Source organism: Artibeus jamaicensis, unplaced genomic scaffold (assembly GCF_021234435.1).
Source record: "Artibeus jamaicensis isolate MK-2021 breed Jamaican fruit bat unplaced genomic scaffold, CSHL_Jam_final contig_233, whole genome shotgun sequence".
In the NCBI taxonomy this organism is placed as follows: Eukaryota; Metazoa; Chordata; class Mammalia; order Chiroptera; family Phyllostomidae; genus Artibeus; species Artibeus jamaicensis.
In genome coordinates, this window is record NW_026521486.1 from 33,332,297 (window position 1) to 33,353,527 (window position 21,231).

At 35.2% G+C, this 21,231-nt stretch overlaps 1 protein-coding gene across 7 annotated transcripts in view; it reads right to left on the bottom strand.

Moving 5' to 3' along the window:
- SOX5 (SRY-box transcription factor 5) overlaps positions 1–21,231 on the bottom strand; it is a 929,786-nt gene that overhangs the window by 510,378 nt on the left and 398,177 nt on the right. The gene's annotated exons all lie outside the window — the stretch shown is intronic.

A 21,231-nucleotide genomic window follows, 5' to 3' on the forward strand; every position in this document is an offset into this window, starting at 1 on the left:
AACTTATACAAAAGTTTCATAAACCAAGTGCAGACACCTGTGTAAAAAAACACCTGTAATTGATTGCAAAAACATACACATATTTTTCCCATACAGATACCTTTTTGCAATGTAACTTTGTGGTGCATCCCATTAAGAGTGAGGTCTATTTATCCACCCCTAAATCTCGGCTAAGCCATGTGACCTGCTTTGGACCACTCAACCTTGGTAATAGTTTAAGAAACTCCTTGTGCTTTGGGAATGTGTACTTTACTGTGTTTTAGAACTCAGAGATTGCCTTCTGAAGCCAAGGCTAATCTTCTGAAAGATGTGACACCACACACCATGAGAGGCCCCCACCATCCAAAGTCTCAGGCATCCCAGCCAACCAACAAAATCATGAGCTAAATAAAACATTTGCTGTTTTAAGCCACTGTTTTAGGATGCTTTGTTAATGATAATAAAATGCTAATGGTACAACATCTTACCCAATCCACTAATCAATACTTTGTGGTTAGGACTATCCAACCAGTTAAAATGTCATTAAATTGTGTGTCCTGTGATCAACACCTTCTCTCCATGTTCACTAAAAATAATTAATTATATCAAAAATTTAGTATTTTCGTATTTATCCATATTGATACTTGCCATTCTAGTTCATTCATTTAGCCACTGTATGAATAAATTCTATAATTATTTTGTCTGTTGAAAATAGTTTAGATTTTCATTTTTATCCAACTGAATGTTGCCAAGTGGCTCTCCAATGTGACTGCACCAATTTCCACCGCCACTAAAACTGTAGGTGAGTTCCTGCGGCTCTGCACCCTCACCAGCATCGCTACAGTCACTCATTTGGGGGCAATCTACAGGGTACGAAATAGAATATTAATCTGAATTTCTATCATAACTAGTAAAGTTGTATATAATGTCATTGAACATTTATGTTGCTTTTTCTGTGCAATGCCTGTTTATTCCCTTTGCCCATTTTACTACTAGGTTGTTTGTCTTTTTCCTGCCGCTACGGTTCTAAATGCTTATCCTTTGGTGACTATAGGTTTTTCGGTATTTCCCTTCTTCTCTTCTGTCAGAGGCTTCTTCTTTTTTAAAAAAATTTCTTGTAGGTTCTTTTAATGTATAGAAAATGCAATTTATGAAATCCTTCCTTAACCTGATGCCATAAGAATACTCCTATTTTTGACTGTAGAACTGTTAAAGTGTTTCTGTTCACTTTCAGATTTTTTAAGCCACCTGGAATTTATTCTGTCTCTAGAACCTAATTTTACTTTTTTCCATATGGATAACTAATTGTCCTAGCACCAAGCACTGAAAAGCACCAAGCACTTTCCCAACCAGCTTTTAATGCTACCCATGTCAAGCATCCTGCTTTCATAGATGAATGTCATTGTTTCTGGACTGTCACGTCTTCCCCTCCCTGGCCCATGTAAGAGACTTAATGCTAATTCCACAGTCTAGGGTTTTGGCTTTGTAATAAGTAAAGAAATTTTAAAGACATTCATCCCCAAATCTGGACTTCTTCAAAATTGTCACGGCTACCTCCTCCTTTCTTATGTTTCCCCAGGTAAATAATTTACAAGAACAGTCTCTCTACCAGGAATGACTGATAATGTTCTTCAATGTAAAGACTAAGCATTATAAATCCTCTTTAATTCCTCATCATGCTCAACCACAAGAACACATGCACAGACACAGAGACACACACACGAGACAAAGAGAGGGAGAGAGTGGGAAGAGAGAGAGATTTCATTATTCTAGAAAAATAACCTTCTAACATTACCTACAGATCACTAGATTTTACAATTAAATAAAATAGATTTTGAATAGTTTGTTTTCATTCTTAACTCTATTAGTACAACATCATCACCCTCAAGTAGTTGATCTCTTCCTTTCACACTTTGTGCAATGCTGGAATACAATGTTAGGTTCTAAAAAGGGAGATGAATCTAAAGAAATAAGTTGCTATTTAAAAAGTTATTTTTTGACGGTGCAATCAAAGGGATCTCAATGCAGAAGAAAAGAAAAAGGCATCAGGAATCTCCTGTCAGGAAAATTAAAATTAGATTTTATTTATGTTTCAAAAAATGCAAAAGCAAAACACTAAGGGAAGGGAAAGGGCAAATCACACACACACACACACACACACACACACACACACACACAGAGTTTTCGATTGGTTGGGACATTGGTATCAACTGGACCCTTTTACTGAATTCTTTGGCCCTCCATCCACATCATGGGCTCTTCCTGTAGATTACAAAACTTATTAATAGGGTGAAGTTTTGAAAGCAGCCACAGAGCTTACAAAAATGAATTTGAATGCTACCACTACCTTGATAAACTATGTGCTCTTGGATTTCAGAATGAATCTAGAAATGTGACAATGAGAGCAAAATTTCCTTTAGGAAGGCAGCTTTTCTTTCCAGAAATGTGTATCGTTACTTTGTCTTAAACTCTCAGCCCTCACCTTCTCTAGCTTCTCTCTGTTACTCCCCACTTCCTGAAGAAGCAGCTAGTCTAGCTCCTGAGCTCACACTGGCCAAGGTTAGTAGTGCCCAGAAACCATATCCCCACCAGAAGGAAAGGTCTAGAATTAGCCCTGTCTTAGTATTCTCAGACTCATGTTAGCCCTGGGTACTATGTCCCTTCCCAGGAGTACAGCTTTCTCATTCACTGGGTTTCAACATGGTTTATGCTTAATCAAAAGGCTATTTGTTAGTCCTGACATCACTTCTGAGCCTAGATATTTGACCTGAGGCTCTGATGATTCCAAAGTTTTTGTATGCTACTTCTCCAGTAGGCCAAAACCTGGTAACCACAACTCCCAACCTCTAGCTAAAGTCTTATTCTGAATTGAGTCGATTCTCCACCATTGTAACCCTGAGATGGAGTATGACTTCAATCTTTCCTTCTGCTTAACATAATCTACCTACCAGTTGTGACTTTTTTATTAAAACGATCCAAGCTACATTGCTGCATTTAAGTTTTAATTATCATTCATATCCTTTGTGGGTTTTGTAGGTCAGGGTCCTCAAGAAAGCAGATTCTGAGATGAAAACTTGCAAGCAAGAAGATTATTTGGTATATACTTGGGATCAACAACTTGGGAGGAAATGGGATTGGCTGAGAGACAAGCTAAACTGTGATGCAGTCCAAACAAAAACCTCAGCAGATCCTTCAGAAATCTTTGGTGGCCATTCTGAAGTGCCCTGAATTGGGATGAAAGAGTTGAACCATTTTATTTCATCAGCCAATCATCAGAGGCAGTGTGCCCACAGGAAGAGAGTTTTGCATGAGCTAAAGTAGCACTCCTCAGATGAGACAAGTCTCAGAAAGCGACCTGGCAGAGAGTGATCAGATGTCGATAGTTCCAGCAGCTGGGCAATGAGGGCTTCAGTCTTGAAGAGTGACACAACATGACATGCACTAGAGTCACTACACTTCAATCTGAGCCACTGTCCTGCCTACTGGCTTGCTGAAGAGGTACTAACTTTGATTATGAATGCAAATGCACTGGTTATGACATTAAATAGGAAAATGTCATATTTTTCTACTTCCTACATCCCCCCTTTATCAACAAATAGTGCTCACTGTACACTCCCCAATTTATTAATAGAGCTGTAAGACAAAGATACAAGTCTCACCTCATACCTATAGCTTTGTTCTGATCAGTTGTAAATATGAAATCTGGATGTGGTGTGCATTCCAACTCTACTATTCTACGATGACAATCCCATTATGCCTGATGAAATGTAATGCAGATACACAAGTACAGATCATGAATTTAGAATCTTATATGGACAGTACTCCTCTTAAAATACTTCTCTACTTCAGTTCTTGCTCCCACTTCCAGCATTTACAATTCCTCCCTTTTCAGTGGATTGTGGGTATTAGAGTATCAATACTCTATCAATACATGGTCTGGTATTTTCCACCTTAAATCAAATAAAGAAACACAATTCCCCTCAAACTCTGTATCTCCCACTACTATTCTGGTTTCAGCCTCCTTAGCCACAGCTAACATTCTGGAACAGCATTTCAAAACTCCCATATTCCACTTCCACATCACCCAACTCATCCTGACCTCCACTCCTTCCACTCTGCTTCTGTTCCCACCAGTGCACTGAAATGGCTCTCTTCCAAGGTGAATATTACCACTGTTTCCCAGAGTCAGCAGCATCGAATGTCACCAGCTTTAGTGAGGTCACCTAAAGAGGGTGTAGATAAAGAGGTCCCCAAACCCAGACTGAAGTACTCAACTTTTAGAGACTGTGCAAGGAACTGAGAAAGAAGCACCCAGTGACTCGGAAGGAAGACAGGAGAAAAGAAAGTGGCAGAAGTTAAGAGTCAACTGAGTCAGCTGTGCCAGTTTCTTCCCTGTTGCCTTCCTGCGCTTCCCACCTTCCTTTAGCATAAATTGGTACACTCAGGAAATTCAAGTTACCTTCAGCATTGAGCTAAAAATATGATGTAGAGCATAGACTCATTCTAAAACATTCACAGAGTCCTTTAAAAAATATAGAGAGAAAACAACTTTGGACTATCTGATGGCTTCTATCATCTGCATGCCATTATCTTCCATTCAATTGGATTCTCAGGAGTTGAGTATAAATCTCTGCAGCAGAGGAGTTCCTCCAGCCATGTCACTCATTTGGTTCTATTTTTCAAGTGTCGTATAACCCAGACATTACAAATAAATAGGCTTCAAATCTCCATTAAATTATCTGTTCTTCTCCTTTCCTGAATACAGAATTGTTGTTTTGGCTAGAATTAGTCAGGCACAGTTAGTACAATAACACTCAGTGCCTTCCTGTGTAGCACCTGCTGCATGTTATTTATTTCTTGTTAGCTACATAGTACAACAAATTGTGTCTTTTAACAGCTCATTGAGTAGAGGAGGAGGAAGTGATGGCAGTGGGATTGTTGATAATGTTCAGGGATGTCAATATATCTCTTCTCAAATAATCCAGCTAGTAAATTTGCAATAATACTATTCATTTCTTTAGAAAATTTTGCTGTGACATGATTTCCAAATAACCTTGAACAGACAGCAGCATAAGTAGAATAAGTGCAGACAGCGGCCCATGACTTTACCTGTTAGCAAAGGCAATTTTAATTGAATAAATGCAGTATATAAAAATGAACCAATACTCTTTTACAAACATATTTGAAATGTTAAGATAGTGGTCAGATATTAAATTATCATGCATTATTCAGAGTTTTAGATTTAACAATATGGTTAAACCTTGCACCTTCAAGATAATTCAATTTATGCTAAGAACTTTTGCAGGGTACTACCATGTCATTGTAACATCTAGAACACCACAGCTGTATTAAGGTCTCTCCAATTGGTGTGTATGCACACATTCGACAATGTCACATCCTACCCAGTAATTCAGTTTCACCCATGGGCAGAATTCAACAAACAGTGCTTGAATAAAGTACAGGGATGGGCAATGACTACTAATTTTTTTCATCTGTGCATTTTGTTTTATTATGTTAGAGACTCTAATTGAACTTTGTTCCAAGCTATTAAGCTATGACAAGAGACTGTAGAGATAAGATTTCACTGACATATAGAACAAAGAAAAAGAAAGGGCGTGAAAATTACAATGACAAGGTTGCCTTTGCAGTTTTGAGGTGGCGAAATGAAATCCCTGACTAATAGGCCTAGCTAACACAGGGATGGTGAGGACATAAGAAGGGAGGACAATCTCCAGTGCAGCCCAAGAGGCTTCTCCAAGGATCCTGAGGGGTACATGCTATTATTGCAAAGTTCAAATTGCAAAGCAAATTAAAGTATGCCTGTGATTGTTATAAGCTGCACAAGAGGTCCACATACAAGGAATAAATTAAGAAAAACTGATTAAATTGTTGATGTTATTTAAGTTGTTTTGTGTGTATGTGTGTGTTTGTTTTAAGAAACACTAAACTCTTTTCTCTACATTTTATAAATTACTTAGTCTTCTTTGTTGTTGGGAACTCAAAGTTTTGAGGCTCTATTCTGCAAACAAGTTTGAATATCTTTGTTTTTTAAATGTTGTAACTTTTGTATGCCCTGATGTAAATAGTGGATAAAAACTTTACCTGTTATCGCTTGGCTCATTGTGAACATACAGGCAGGGAAGTTTATTAAAAGCACATTGGTACTGATATTGAAAAATTATGTGTTGAGAAATACAGAAATTAGAAAAGATGATCACAATAAAATGAGTTCATAAATTCTCTACTGAAATGACTGTTTCAGTTTCTTATTTATTTATATCATTTACAGATTTCATTTATTTAAAATTCAAAAATTATTCACTCACTGTAAAGGATATATATTTTTTATAATCTAGAAATCACTTCTGGGAAACCAAATGTACATCCTTAGGGGATCACGCAATCTGGAGACTTCATGGACTGAAGCAACCTCTCACACTTTTCTTTAAGGATTTTAAAGAAAAGTTTAAAAAGTTCATAGTATCTAAAACACCCCCAAAAATGCTTATTGACATCACCATCATTACTGTTGATATAATGTCACTGCAAACAATTACTAATTCACAGCTCATGTGACATCATATCTACCACTCCAATGTCCTATCAACCTCAGCCAATGAGCAGCACCAGGAGTAGCCCTTTCAAAAATGTCTCTACCGAAGGAGCTCTTTGCAGATGAGCTCAGATAAGGGCAGAGCCCTGGCCTATGTGAATGCAATATTATGACCCAACACAGGAGTTGGATTTTATATTCAATTGCTTTATTCCAGGACAGCCATACAACCGGGGGCCTTTATCATCAGTCAATAAAGTCCCAGACTGCTATTGTTTTACTCAAGCCACATACCATCCTGTCAGATTTGACTTATTGAGTTGTTCAGATCCACACTTTAGAATGGTCTATAAGTCTCTGCATGGAAAGAAACTACTAAGGAAAAGAGACACAGTATATCAATTCACCACAGACTGAAGGCAGCCATTAGTTTGGTCCTTCTGATAATGTCAGTTACATCATTGGTAGCAGATAAATTAATTTCAATGCCTCTATCTTAACTTATTTGCCTTATCAAAGATGAAGTGACCCCTAAAGCACACTTATTCAGAGTTTATGCTATTAATTTTTTATCCAAGTCCTTATGTTGAAAAAATGTGATTTAAAGCCATATTGCTTTATAAAACGTTCAGACAGGACCATGACAAATCGGTAACCAAACTAACTGAAGGTTCGGTGAAACATACTACAATATCTTAAGATATATATTTGCTATGCTTCAATTTGCAAATAAATATAAAATATTTCCTCACTGTTAAGACAATAAGTTTTTCTTGCCACTGAGCTGGTCATTTCATGCTACTAAATTCAGAGCATGTGAGTTACAGAGAATTTTCTGGCAGGGAAAGCATCAGAGACAAAAAGGATGGAAAGAAGCTTCTGTATAATCATAAATAATCCAAGCATCCTTCTCTTTTTCACAATTCAGGAAATGTTTCATTGTTTTACCTAATACCCGAGTACATCTTGCATCATAAGAAAATAGATTAGTCTACTGTACTAATACTTCCCTAATCTTAAAATGCTAAAGGAAAAAAGGAGCAAACCTTTGCCCTTAGGCCAGGCAAAAATTTCTGAAATGAGACATAACAAACACAAACTATAAAAGAAAAGCATTGGTAAGCTGGATTTTGTTTTTAAAAATTACCTATATTTGCGCTTCAAAGGCAATGTTGACCAAAAAGAGGCAAGCTAAAGAATGGAAGAATATATTTGCAAGATATGTATATGACAAAGGAAAAGAAAAACATAACTCAATAATTAAATAATTCAATTAAAAATGAGCAAAATATTTGAATAGACTTTTTGTCAAAAAAAAGACATATGAATGGTAAAACAGCACAGAAAAAGACAATCGGCTTCATTGGGCATTGGAAATCAAATACAAGCACATTGAGATACTAGTTGATAACTATTTATATGACTAAAATTTTAAAGACTGACAATGATGAGTATTGGTGAGGATATGGAGCAACTGAAACACTCATACACTGACAATGGAAATACAGAAATGTCACATCTACCTTGGAACACTATTTGCCAGGTTTTTATTAAGATTTATATATATATATATATTGCCTAAAAGAAATAAGATCTATATGTATATATCCAAAAACTTGCATACAAACACCCTTAACATCTTTATTCAGAATAATCAAAAAGTAAAAATAACATAATGTTCATCATCAGGTGAATAAACAGAATATGATATATCCATACCGTGAAATTCACAATAAAAATGAAAGAACCGCTGATTCCCACAAAGTGATGAATCTCAAAAGTATTATGCTGAGTGAAAGAAGTCAAACATAAAAGAATGCTTGCTGTATGATTTCATTAATTGGCAACTGTAGAAAAGGCAAATCAATCGAAAGAAAGCAGACCCATGGGTGTCTGGGGCCAGCGGTAGGGAGGTGACTGACTGGAAAGAGGCAGGAGAAAACTTTGGGGACGGAAGCACTCTGACCTGACTGTGAGAGGGAGGCATCTGTCCAAGCTCAATGAATCGAGCACAGTAATGGGTACAGTCAACTGCACATAAATTAAAGCGATAAAGGTAATTTTTAAAAGTACCTTCACAAGTCATGGTTTTAAAACTATGTATTCCACTGGAAAAAAAACACCCAAATGTACATACAGTCTCTGGATGGACAAGGCGCTGTGAAATGTGCAATATTCTATGTACAATATGTCTGCAGAAGATTACAAAGATATTGAAGTCAAAAGGGTTGAAAATAACAAGAAAAATGCATTAGAATCTAATAAAAGAAACTAGAAATACCCTAAAAGAAATAATAAATTTGATTAGCTAAGTCTCAAATACCAATAAAATCTAACACAAAAATCAAATGGGGCAAAATTGCCACAGAATTTGAGATGAGATAAAGAACCCTAAAAATACTGAGTTAATATGAACAATCCTAAGTAAAATGAAAGAAAACTCATTATGACAAGCATTGCATTGTATATGCTATTCCTCTGGCCTGTATCTCTGACGACTGGGGACCCATTCATCCCCACCCTAATCCCTCCAGGAAGATGTTGTTTCTTCCGTACAGAGCATGTAATGGGTTAAAATACTCATCACTGTCTACCTCATCTACAAACAAACCGTAAGCCTCTCTGAGCACAAACTCTTCTTATTTGAAAAAAAAATCTAAACAATGTCAAACATGTTAGTTACTCAACAAATACTTCTTACCATTATAGTGTGGTTCAGGAGATGGTAGCCCAAGGAAGAAGGATGGTACCAAACAAACACCATTTGTGTTTTCCAAATATGCCATTTGGGTAAATGCACTAAAGGTGAAGGGGCATTTTGTTTACTTCAAAAAAGGTATGGAAGTAGAATTACTTATGAACTTTATAGACTGAACAGAATTTTAACAAACTAATACTCAAACATCACTGAATTTTAAATAAAGAAAGCCAGGGCATCTTCTTGGAAAAAAAAAAGCATTAGTGTTTCAGTGGTGTTTACTGAAGTGTGTTTTATTCCTTCCAAGATTAAGTCCCCGAAAGGAGGGTTTAAAAGGAGGATCTGAATCTTTAACCTAAGAGGACAGAGACCTTGATGTGGAGAAAGGACAAAGCTAAGATTGCCGGGGAGGGAAAAAAATGGAAACAATCAATGTGTTGATGCCAGCTTAAAGAGGGTCACTGAGAGATCAGCCTTACCTGCATCTGTTCCTTAATTAAAAAGAGAAAGATGACAGTGTCCACTACTCATCACTATGGTAACATTTAAATATCAGGCAATTTGGACTAACAGGCGAGTCAAAAGCAAAGCAAAGTGAATGTTTAAGTAAATCCATGTCATCTGATGGCTTACTCCAAATACGATGTGGCAGAGATACAAATAAAGTTCTTAAAGCCAAGCCACATGTTTATTTTCCTCAGGCCTTTAGTAAATTAGAAAGTTTAAAGGAACCATTCTAAGGAAAAGGCAGAGTAAGATATGCTGTGTGAGGAGGAAGCCTTTTAATAGAGCTTTTGAACGGATTTGCATGGCTGCTACGTACAAGTTGTATTACACTCTCTGTCGCCTTTCACGTCTGTCATCCACGCCACATCTACCCCGATTGTCTCTGATTTTCCTTGTTCACTTAGTTTCATTTTTATTCCGCGTAAATATATTTCACTTACACTAATTATTGTTTGTGTACAGTTTTTGTTAATTATAGAGTTTCCATCCTTTTATCTTCTGGTTTCCTGCCTCCTCATCCAATTCATGCATCATCATTACTGTCATCAGTGAATGTTAATCACTGAAAAATGGGGATTTTTTTCAATAAATCAAGCAAAATATGTAGAACTTCTCATTATCTGACTGATATTATGCATCACTTATTGTTCCGCATCCCACACCTTGTATCAGTGACTTCTGCCAACAAGTTAGGCATTTAGTTATTTCTTCTATAGGTATTTTCCAACATAAAAAAGGCAAAAGGTTGAAAAGATATTAACTACAGTTATTACAAAATAAAACAATCATATTTACATAAAGAGCACATGCATTTGTTTTATATTTTATACAGATTTTAAATCAGAAAATGATTATTACCAAACATGACTGTTTGGTATGCTACATTTGCAAAATGCATCTTATTTAACAGGGTACTATCCTCTATCAGAGTTTAAATCCTTTGCAAAGGGTATTTTCCTACTTAAATGTTATGAATTTAACATGTAACAAATTCATGAATCAGCAAAGTACTTTTCAAATAATAACACTGTTTGCTTAGACAATGCAATCGTCTATCAATGCTGTGTTCATTACATGGTCATCCTTAACATTAATTTTATTTGAATATCATAAAGGTTTTCAAAGTAGCAATATAAGTCTTCTCCACCTCAGTGAGCCTTCACCTCTGCTCTCTTGGTCCTGTTTCCAGTGTTCTGAAGAGTAGCATATTTGCAACTTGTGGACTTAACATTATATTTTACTCAGTCAAAATGATCTTTATTTTGGAAGTTTTATTGAATAGCAATACAAGTAGATGCCTTAAACATCTTATTTCAATAACATGGTTTTAAAAAGCAATTTTCTTATAAGTAATTGATTTTCATACCATCAATTTCCCTTCACATTTATTTGTGCTTCAAAGTAAACTTCTAGCTACTGGTTAGATGGGCAACAGCACCAGATTGCATTATGACTACTTTTAAAAAGTTAGTCAGTTTAAATAAAGGAACACAAAATAATTAGGGAAACCCTTTCACTTCAGAAGTGTTTCTGAAAAATTGCAAATGCATCCCTCCAACTTTTGCTTAAGATATTCATATTTTTCTAACTTTAAAGGATTATGCACTTCTGTCACTTTCTGCCTCATTAAGGGTTTCTGAAAAGGCATTTAATCACTAGGAGTTCCTCTGTAAAGAAGAGTGAGACAGTCCTGATGTTGTAAAGGACTTCTGAAAGTGAGAAACAAGTGGCAAGTCTCACCCACTGTCACCTGCTTCTTTATGCAAATCCTGAAGCTAGCTGCTGCTTCTGTCCACTAGGGGGATCATTACACAGTAAAAATAGATTGGTCTCTTCACACGTGTTTTGTTTCTTTCTCACTTAATAGTACCAACGGTTTTGTTTTAAATAACAACAATGAAAAAATCAGTCCAACAGAATAAATGATAAAATCCTTTAACATAAAATTTTTAATGTATTTGTTTGTTTTAAAAGATATTATTTTAAAGTCCACATTTGGAAACTAAGCCTACAGTCCATGTCCTAGTTTCTAAAATATAAAGACAGAAGCAGAGTCCTTGAGAAACCTACATCCACATGTTCACAAACTTACTTTAACGTTAATCTCATTGGAATTTTTGTGCAATGATGTATTAGTGGAATAGCGCTGCTCACATTTTTGAAAGAAAAAGAGCCACTGACTGCATCGCTCTGCTCATAGGAGCTGCCCCTCACTAGTGGTCCCTCAACAATGTTGGTCTATGGGGTTACTTATGCAAAAACAAGAAGTAAGGATTCTAAATCAACTAGCTGGACCTATTCTACTGCCAGTGCAAATACAGCATCCAAATCTTCATCATAAGCCTGTCCTTGCTTTGAATGAAGCCCAGGGAGCTGCTATCAAGTACCAAAAGAATACAAAAGTCATGGAGAACAGCCATCACAGCGGCACCTTCACCGTCTAGCAGTAATCTAGATTAAGACCTTCTCTTACGTACTTTTTGTATAGTAAGCCTAGGCCCTACATCAAGTGTCCACTAATTATTTGATGAACAAATGAATGACTGACCTGGGAAGAAGTATGGACAGTCACTGATTTATTTCCCCATAATTCAGATACAGAGAGAGATGCTGCATTTTTCATGTCTCCATAACAAAGACCTAAAGTATCGACCTCATTGACAAGCATTTATATGGTATCAATTTGAAGAATTCTGAAGGGGTGCTTCCTAACTTTTCAACTAAGTCAGAGTTTCTCAACCTCAGCATCATCGACAGTTTGGGTCAGGTAAGGCTTTATTGAGGGAGACTGGCTGGGCATTATAGGACATTTGGCAGCATCCTAGGACTTTACTTTCTAGATGTCCTTAGCATCTTCTGGTTGTGACAAGCAAAATGTCTCCAGACATGGCTGACTGCCCCCAGGGGGTTAAAATCACTGCCAGTTGGAAGCATTACACTGAGCAAATCACATTTCTAAAGTTGAAATAACCCAGAAAAGTCTGGGAAAGGCTTCGTGGAAGATTTTAAACATTAGTTAACATCTACCCAAGGGGCAAAGTTGACAGTCACCACCTATGCCTGCATGGCAAAGAAAGGAGAGGGGGCACAACGCAGACTATAAGGACGGATTTGACCAGTCAGCCTGGCAGATCTCGAGCCCTACGGCACCTAACTGAAACAATGACCAGAAATAAAGGTCATACTCTACTGTCATTATTAATAGCATTGAAAGGCATCACTCTAGCAGTTGTTTTAATGCTTAAGAAACTTGGGTGTATCACTGAAAAACAAATCTGTTATCTCCCCAGTTTAGTTCAAAAACCAATGTTTATCATATCTTAATATGTTAAAGTTGAGGGTAAAGCAGGGATAAATGGGGATGAAAGCAAACTTGACTCAGGATGGTGAACACACAGTACAATATACAGATGAGATGTATCATAGAATTGTATACCCAATACCCATATAGCTTTATTAACCAATATACAGATGTATTATAGAGCTGAATACCTGATACCTATATAACTTTATTAACTAATATTACCCCAATAAATTCAACAGAAAGAATCATTTAAATGAAAATAAATAAATAAGTAAAAAACACATAAGTAGATATGCCCAAGGATGCTCACTGCAGTATTATTTGTAGTGATCTCTAACCTAAAATAACCTAATTGCTAACCAATGGGAGATTGATACATACATAAGATTTAATATCATGCAGACATGAAAGAGAATAAATGAGAGCTGTTTATGTTGACCTAGAAGGACACACACAAGGCATTGCCAATTGAAATAAAAAGGCATGCTAAACAAGGGAAAATTCCAATAATTCATTTTGTCAGCTGATCTGTGAGGGCTACTGATGCTTACAACCATGACAGTCCTTATTCATAAACCTATAATCAAGTGTGTGTGTGTGCACATGCACACACGTGTTTGAAAGCTTTTCTTGTTACATTGTCAAGGCTGAAAAAAAAAAAACTAGCAACCATTAAACCTAAGAATCCTTCATGGTAATTATTCAAATATGTGATGACTCATAGGAGGCCCTCAAAAGCTTTTCTTTTTCTTTACTAATCACAGCTTCAATCATTACTCATAAATTATTTTTCTTGACCTTTAATTATTTTAGGTTAATCCACTGAAGATATTTTCTACTCTCTCTACATTCCTTCTTAATGGAATGATTTCTACTTGGTTCAGATTTTGTAAAGGATCTTGCCATCACCAAATATGGAGAGAGATTGAACAGTAGTGTTTTTCTTTCTATGCATAAAGTAACTAAGCTTATCAATCATCACAACAAACAACCAAATAGAGAACAAGAAACCTTTAGGAAAAAGAAACAAGAACAACTTCCAAAGCCATGTTATCGTGGATCAACAACTAACATGTACGCAAATATTTCAAGATGTGTAAATGGGATAATAATGTCATCACTAAGGACAGTCCATTAAAACTGAAAGGTTTAATAATCATGAAGATCAAGGGTTTGGAAAACTATGGCTTGGGTGCCAAATTCAGCTTGGTGTTTATCTTTTTTGTAAATAAAGTTTTGTTGGAACACAGCCATACTCACTTGTTTGTAACTTGTCTGTGGCTGCTTTTGTGCTATACTACCAGTGTTAAGTAGTCGCGATAGAGATGGTCGAGCTCTTGAAGCCTAAAATGTCTACTGTCTGGTCCTTTAGAGAGAAGGTTTGTTGGTTTCTGTTGGAGAACATCCAAGTAAGACATCAAGTAGAGAACAGGTAGATGGCATGTTGCTGATTTATAATCATGTTCAGAAATGTGGAACACTTCCTGGTACTTATTTCTAATTCACTGATATTAAAAAGCATCAATGAAAGAGTTTCTTTATTTTTTTCTCTCAATATTTGGAAGTATATTCCCATGTTCAGTATAAAGGCTGAAAGAAAAAAAATTACTTCTGTGATTTAAATGACTTTCTCAGCCTTATCAGATCCAAGACAAATTCTTAAACAAAGATTTTTATCATCCATTACTGTTCTGAAATGAAAGTCATAAATAATGTAAATTATTTAGATATTGATTTCAACAAAATCAATATAATCTTCTAGATATAATATAAACAATAATATAAAAAGGGGTAATTTATAATATAATGATATGTATTCAAATATGTAAATACTCAATAAATCTGCACTGGGAAAAAAAATGACCAAGTCCAATCTTTGCAACTGTATGTAGAATCACTAAAAATCCAAAGGTAATTCAGAGGCAAAAGTACATATTGACACAATTGGGTTGTTACTTAGTGACTTAAATATCATAAGGTGAAGTGATATTTTCAATGATGAACACCATTAATAAAGTTCAGAACAAAATGAAATATAATCTTTCTTTGTTTTACCACTTTTGGTTGCATTTGTGAAAGAGTAATATAAATTAAACTATACAAAAATACTTCGTTTTGATATGTAATACAAAGTTAGGCCATTTGGTCAATTGTAAACATATAAAATTTTTATTGTTATGCTCTGATACATCCAGGGCTTCTGGAGGAAGATTACAAACAGACTTCTCCAATCTCTCAGAGACAACTTGGGGGTGTAATAATGAATTACAAAGAGATATGACACCATAAAGAATATTGGATGGAATGATCACTGGATTAAGACTTTGCAAAACATTTCTGGACAATGAAAAGGTGTGGGAGGAAGAATAACATAAAACCAAACAGAGAAAACTGTAAGCTGGAAGAATCACAGAGAGGCTACAAATGAAAGTGTAACAGGGTACCTACCCTCTTCACTTTGGGAAGGTTCAGGACTTAGCAACTCTAGCCAACATGGAGGACAGGAAGGAAATGGGCAATGGGTAACTTGACAAGTAATGGGCTCAGATCCTGACTCAGCTGCTTTATCCCTGTGTGCACACTGCCTGGGATTGAGCAATACACCAAATTCCCATGAGGGTTTTTGCTAAGGAGACTGACGATCCTCCAAAACCCAGATCTCTCCTGTTTGAAGGACTGAGGAGACTTTAGATTTATGGCTGGCCCTCTGACCCTCCCCCTAAGTAAAGCCTGCCTATGGACAAGCTCTGTCCAGATGTACAGGCCTGAGTCAACTTCTTTTTACAACTTCAGATAGGCAAATCCAGAGTCAGCAAACACTGGAAGTATGTCTGCAGCATGAAAGGAGAGACTAAATTAAAAGAAAAGTATCTGAGTAGAAACGGATAATTCAGGGAAGAAAACTTAAAAAATAAATATAAAATTAAAATCTTCAAAGAAACTTGAAAAGATACTGAATTTATAAAGTGACAAGATTCTATGAACAATGAAATATCATAAAAATACATATTTAAAAATTAAAAAGGAGTGGGCTAAAGATTTTTTCCAATTCCAAGATAGGTTTAGAGACTAAACTGAAAAAAATCACAAATGAAATGTATCAGAAAAAAGCTATGAAGGATCAATACAAAAAGTTTAATACACAAAGAGGAAAGGGGAAGGCAAAGTGGGAAACGTTAGAGAAGAAGAATTCAATCCAAAAGACACTACTGTTCTTGATAAACGGACACATACATGACCTGGTATGAGTATTCCAGAGTAAGTAAATTATTGCTTATAAAGCAAAATACCAATTAAGTAAACAACGCATCTTAACACATCTTTATGAAATTTGGGAAAACTGAAATGGTTATTGACTTAGAATTCTATATTCTGCCAAATTATATAAATCAAGTGTTGGAGCAGAGTAAAATCATTTTTAGACCTGTAAAGTCTCAGAAATTTTACTTGCTATGCAAAGTTCCTTTGTTCCTATGCAGATGTATCCTGATAAGCTCTGCAGTAAGTCTAAAAAACAACGTGAATAGTGTGAATAGGACAGTCAGAAGAAGAGTTCAAAAATGGTAATTACCGGGAAATAAAGGGAAAAAAAACACCAAAACCCTAAGCAGGAGTAAGGTACTTCCTAAAATCAGTAATACGCCAGAGATTTTGAATAAATTGATGCTGTTACACAGGCAAATACTGCAGATAAATAAACAAATAAGACTAAAGGCAGGCAATCAGAAACCTCAACGTGAACAACAAGGATGTAACCACAGTTCGCCTGTTAGATGTACAGTAAAAATTTGCATAGTCATAACAAGGTAAATGCTGTTTACAGATTTTAAACTTCTAGAATCAACACAGATTAAAAAATTAGGAATTTAATTACTGTATTTTTAGGACTACGGGATGTACCTAGGTTTTAGAGGAGGAAAATGGGAACAATAATTGTGAAGCAAAAAAGGTGGTAAAACATTTAATAACCTGTGACCCCGCTCCACCACTGCCCCCCACCACAGTGAGCCAGGTAAGCTATGTTCAGACTGTAAGATGTACCCCCATTTTCCACCTAAATTTGGGGGGGGGTGTCTTAAAGTCGGAAAAATACAGTATGTTTTCAGAATGTCATGTTTTTATTTATTTTATTTTTTTAAAGATTTTATTTATTTATTTTTAGAGAGAAGGAAAGTGAGGGAGAAAGAGAGGGAGAAAAACATCAATGTGTGGTTGCCTCTTATGTGTCCCCTACTGGGGACCTAGCCTGCAACCCAGCCATGTGTCCTGACTGGGAATCGAACTGGCAACCCTTTGCTTCACAGGCCCGTGCTCAATCCACCAAGCTACACCAGCCAGGGCATCATGATGTTTTTGGGAATAGATTACAAGTGTTATTGCATTTAACACTGTTAATAGAGAGGTAAAAAATGACAGGAATGGTTAAGAGGAAGGAGTAAATGAAAGCCAAAGAAAAAGATAGGAATGCTAATGCCTTCCTTTAGTAAAATGGACTTCAAGAGATATATGGTCAATAGTAACAGTAATTAAAAGTATAGGTAGATTCCTAAGGTTAAAAGATAATCAATAAAAAAGCAAAGTGGAATCATATAACCATATCAAAGAATAAAAGAAATAGTGAGCTGAACCTCCTGGATTATCATAGCAGAGGGTGACTCAAATGCCTTAATTTGATAAATCAAGAAAGAGTGGGATACACATAATATTTACAGCAAAGATATTTAACACACACTTGGAATGGACCCCACTGTCAGTCTGGTGAAGCCTATGGCACTACTCTCAAAATACTTTTTGACTGCATAAAACAAAATATGTAGAATTGCAAAGAAATTAATTATATTGAAATTCAAAAATACTAAGTAAATGGGTGATATAACAATAGATATACCTCTTCATTAAATAACGAGATCAAATTTGGAAGTGGAGATGAGTATAAACAATATTTCAAGATAGATTTTTGCAGCAACTTACTGTAATACAAAATATTTCTGAATTCTCTATCTGATAAGGTCATTGTACCACTAAAACTACTGTGGATTGTTGGCTATGCTAAATTTCAATTTACATGTAATTCCTTCCCCTCAAATCCAAGTACACAGATCTCTTGAATCCTATTTGTCAACTACAAGTTAAAAATTCTTGATTTAGAATTATGGGGGAGAAATCAAAATAAAATGAAAACATTTGCCCCTGGAAAATTTCATAGGGTTTGTGACTGGCAAGGGACAAAACTACTGCTATGTACTATTTGACTTTTTAAAATCATATGTATATATTACTTTGATAATAAAATTTAAAACACTTTATTCAAAATTTAAGTTATGCATACATAAAGCAGTATGTTTGTATATATGTATATATTTATTATATTGTGATTAATATGACATGATATATGATATATGATATGATATGATTGATATGATATGATATGATATGATATGATATGATATGATATGATATGTTGGGCATTAGATTTCTCAAACTTGGTTTAATTACTTAAAAAAGAAAAATTCTTAGGTCCTTACATATCTTGAAATCATTAACATAGACAGCTTTCAATGTCCCAATAAAAGACAACAAACTACCAAAGGTCATTCAACATTTTGATAATATCAAAACTATTACATGAGATTACATGGCCACAGATCCCTTTTAAAAACACTAGGGAATCCTTTATCTGTAATTGTATTTATTTAATCGTGGGCAGGAAAATTCATCTTCAGATGAAAGAAGACATCAGGCTTGGTCAAACCTGAAAAAGCTTTAAATAAAATAGAATCTACAGGACTTACGTTATTTCTTAATCAAGGCACTTACAGTATTAAGGAGACTACCATAACATAAAAATACACCAATACCACTGTAGGGTTATTGTAAACAGGCATTTGGCAGATAATATGAGAATGACCTTAAATTACACAAATGTGTTTCTATTAATACTAGCAATTACTGAGATTATTCTTGTGAACATATTCAGTCAACTAAAAAGACAGATATTGAAAAATATTGAAGAGTTTTGGTCTCAGTAATGGAAAGCATTAATGAGGTATCTTTAGTCATATTCCTTAACCTTTCTGGTCTGTTTCCTCATGATAAAAAAGGGCAGAGGGAAATTAGTCTGTGATCACACAATTCTAAAAATTCAGTGTTCAGACTATGACTTAAATTTAAGTTGGTATTTTTTTATGAAATCATTTTAATTGCTATTCTTCTAATAGAGTGGCCCCTTACTAGCAGTAGAAACTAAATGAGTATTTGGTTGTTTGTAAGGAATATATTTTTTAAGGATTCTATTTATTTATTTTTAGAGAGGGGGAAGAGAAGCAGAAAGAGAGGGAGAGAAACATTAATGTGTGGTTGCCACTCACTCACCCCCCAGTGGAGACCTGACCTGTAATCCAGGCATGTACCCTGATTGGGAATCAAACCAGCAACCCTTTGGTTCACAGGCCAACACTCAACCCAGTGAGCCACACCAGCCAGGGCCTGAAAGGAATATTTCTTCAAGAACGGTAGGGAGAGTAAGTACAATTTGAGGAAACTTGCTTTGGGTATAGTATTCTGTATAAGATATCTAAAATTCCTTAACTTTCATAGGGAACAAAAATTAAAAAGCAGTTTCCCATTTTATAAAAAAAGTTTTGCATCATTGGAATGAGTCATCATTAAGTGATATAAGAAATCATTAAAAATAAAAGGTATTATATTGGGTATGCTGTATGCATACTAGGTGATTTACTCTTGAGGTTACATTTTACTTTACAAATTTTTTGAAAGGAATACAGAGTCTTAAAAACACCTCTGAACTTGGCAAGAGTCATACCTTAAATATAATTTGTAAAACTATAATTTAAAGAGTATTTCCATTTGACAATCTACTCTACTCGATTTATCCTAATTTTACACTAAAAGGTACAATAATAGAGAATATTAAAAATAAATATATTTCCTTCAATCACAAATAATTATTTCATTGAATTTAAAAGATCTATTTTTTTTCACTTGAATGTATCATTAAGGAATATACACATCAAAAAAAAACCACACAAGCTGTAGTGTCCAGCTTGATAACCAACAACTGAACACATCGCTATAACGCTGCATCCAGATTAAGAACTAAAACATGAGCAGGGCCACAAAAGACCCTCCTCTTGTATCTCTTTCCAGTTCCTGATCTCCCCAGGGCAACAAGTGTTCCTGCTTTATGAGCAGGATAGATCGGCTTTGCCAATTTCTGTACTTTATATAAGTGGAATCATACAGTATATTCTATTTTGTGTTTGGCTCATGTGCTCAACATTATGCTTGTAAAATTATATATAGTTGTGTGCAGTTATAGATCATATGTTTTCATTACTCTATAGTTTTCCATTTTGAAAATAAACAAAAATTTATTTATGTGTTCTGTACTTTTTAGGCATCTGGGTAGTTTCTTGTTTTGGCTATTATGAACAGTGATACTCTGATTTTAGTACGTATCTTTCAGTGAATATGTGTGTGTGTATGTGTGTGTGTGTGTGTGTGTGTATGTATATCTATTGGATATACACTTAGAAGTGGAATTGGAGTGATAGTTATTCATTCATAAGTTCAACTTGAGTAGACACTGCTGATCACTTTCTTAGCTGGTTATGCCAATTTCCATTCTAACCAGCAATGTATTAAAACTACAGTTTCTCTATATCCTTACCAACACTAAATATTTTCTATTTAAAAGACATTCTATTTTTAATTTAGTAAATATTCATGGAGCACTTACTAAGTGTTAACCACTTTAAATTGATTAATTTTCTAATTATCACAAGTGATAAAGACCTAGAAAGCAAAGATGCCTTCATTATCCACAAGACATTTTAAAACTATTATTTCAGAACTATCTCTCTGTCAGCTAAACAACAAAAAGCAAAATAATTTTACTTGAGACAGAGTAAAAAATATATTATTAGAAACTATGACATGACCTTCAAAAGTAGAGGGTTCAACATTTCTTATCTGACCTATCAGTCATTTAAGACTAAATAAAGTGACAATGTATTTCATTAAAAACACTACATGAACTCTAAGAACAATACCAGGAACAATATGTGAGCTATATGAACAATATAAGGAGACACAATATACCTGTAACCTTTCCTTAAGGCAAAGGACTCAAATGGATGATCCAAGGACCTGACCTGACTCGAGAGATGT